This window comes from Lactuca serriola, chromosome 2 (assembly GCF_051521515.1).
Source record: "Lactuca serriola cultivar US96UC23 chromosome 2, Lser_US96UC23_V15, whole genome shotgun sequence".
Classification (NCBI taxonomy): domain Eukaryota; kingdom Viridiplantae; phylum Streptophyta; class Magnoliopsida; order Asterales; family Asteraceae; genus Lactuca; species Lactuca serriola.
Window position 1 is genome coordinate 137,384,370 of NC_136409.1, and position 2,332 is coordinate 137,386,701.

The 2,332-nt window shown below is 44.7% G+C and overlaps 1 non-coding gene across 1 annotated transcript; it reads left to right on the forward strand.

Moving 5' to 3' along the window:
* Nucleotides 1-1,649: 1,649 nt before the first annotated feature.
* Nucleotides 1,650-1,756, forward strand: LOC145091129 (small nucleolar RNA R71). Its single transcript, XR_013702017.1, has one exon. It is a non-coding gene; the product is annotated as a small nucleolar RNA R71 (small nucleolar RNA).
* Nucleotides 1,757-2,332: the final 576 nt, after the last annotated feature.

Consider the following 2,332-nt stretch of genomic DNA (forward strand, 5'->3'; position numbering starts at 1 on the left):
CCAATAATTCGTCTAACATATCGATTGAGAATGTCGTGTCGTCACTGTTCCTTGAATACTTCATGGCTTGGTCCACCCCAAATGTGACTGAATCTTCTCCTACCCGCAAGGTGAGCTTTGAGTCCCTCATGTCTACTATAACACTTGCCGTGTTGAGGAAGGGTCTTCCAAGGATGATTGGCACTTGTGGATCCGCCTCCATGTCTAAAATGATAAAATCAGCGGGAAAGACGAATTTGTCCACCTTGACTAATATGTCTTCACATATGCCTCTTGGGAAGGTAACTGTCTTGTTTGCCAAGTGTATTTCCATGCGAATTGGCCTTGGTTCCGGGAGATCCAGCTTCTTAAAGAATGAATATGGCATTAGATTCACACTTGCTCCCGAATCGGCTAAGGCGTGAATGGTGGTCAAGTTGCCAAATTGGCAAGGTAAAGTTAAACTCCCCGGATCACCTTTCTTCTTTGGTAGCTTATTTAGCATAGCAGCTGAGCAGTTTTCATTGAGTACTACCTTCTTCACTTCTTCCATCTTCCTTCTATTAGTGAGAAGTTCCTTAAGGAACTTTGCATACTTGGGCATTTGCATGACGGCTTCAATGAAGGGTATGTTGATTTGAAGAGTCTTGATATGATCTAGAAACTTCTGATACTCCTCTTCCTGCTTCTCCTTCTTAGCTTGGGCTGGGTATGGCATGGGAGGCTGGTAAAGTTTTTCAGGAATCTGTGCGGTGGGATTTTGTGATGTACTCGCCGAGTCCATACGTGGTACTCGGCGAGTAGGGCTGTCAGATTGCATTTCTTGGTTTTCTGCTTGCTTTTCTGCCTCCTCCTTCTATGATTTCTTGGATGACTCAGTCTGAATAGCTGCCAGGGGAGTGATTATCTTCCCACTTCTTGTTGTGACTATTTTTATGTGCGCGCCTCGTGGGTTATTTTCAATTTTGCTAGGAAGTTCTCCCGGTGACCTTTTGTTGATTTGTTGAGCAAGTTGCCCAAGTTGTGTCTCTATATTGTGGATAGATGCTTTCTGGTTCCTAAGCATGGTCCTTGTTTCTTGAATTGCAGCATCATGGTCACTATGTCTTTTTTTTGAAGCAGCTACAAATTTGGTGAGCATTTCTTCCAAGCTTGGCTTCCTTTCTTGCACCGGCTTCTCCTTTTGGTAGAACCCTCTCCCTTTTTGCCTAAACCTTTCCTCCTTGGCTTTCTTGTACTCTTCATAAGGGAGCCAATCTTTCTTTTGTTTGCGCCAGTCTTCATCATATTGGTCTCCACTTGAGTAACACACTTGCGCCTTCTTGTTGCCATTCTCATCTAAATCACAGTCTCTAGTGAGGTGAGGCCCATTGCAGTTTTCACAACCAACCCGAATAACATGGATTGTTTGATCCATCTTATCCATCCTCCTATCCATGGTTTTTAGCATAGCCATGACCGCGGATAAGTCTTCAGTAGCTGCATAAGCGGCTCCCCTAGTGACATCATGCCTAGGGTTGTGGTATTCTCTAGAGTGTTTAGAGAATTCTTCAATCAATTCTTTTATCACTGGGGGTGGCTTCTTTGTGAGTGGGCCTTGCGAGTCTAGTAACTGCCTGGTTGTGACATTGACTCCATCATAGAAGATGGATACTTCTTGCTGGCTGTTTAGGTCATGGTGTGGGCAGTTTCTTAGTAAGCTCTTGTACCTCTCCCATGCTTCATATAGCGACTCTCCAACTTGTTGTTCAAAGTTAGCAATGGCCTTCTTCAACTTGGCTATCTTGGAAGGTGGGAAAAAGTGATCAATGAATTCTTCTTTCATCTTGGCCCAAGTGGTGACTGATCCGGGGGGAAGTGACTTGAGCCAGTCTTTTGCAGTACCTTTGAATGTCACCGGAAGCATACGAAGTAGTTGAGTCTCGCGGGGCACATTTGGAACATTGAAGTAATCAGCTACATCATTGACTTCATCCAAATGTTTGTAGGCATCTTCATGGTCTTTTCCATAAAAAGGTATTTCTTTAAGTAAAGCTAGGATATGACCCTTTAGCTCGAAGGTAGCAATTGCGGGAATTGCGGGTTGCACAAGTCCTAGGCCAGTGTCGTCTCGCATCCTCTTCTTCCATTCTCCCATGGGGATTTCATCAATGTTAGCCATTGTGATAGCTAACTCTTCCTCGGACTCGGTTTCGTGCTCGCATGTCGGGTCCTCTTCTTCCTCGGTCTCGTACTCGATATCTTCCTTCGCCGGTTCGTCGATTACTAAGGAAGTGCTGGATGCTCCTGATTTGCTGCTCTTCTTTTTCGCAAAAACAGTCTTCAGATTGGACAAGGGTGACTTCTTTGGTGT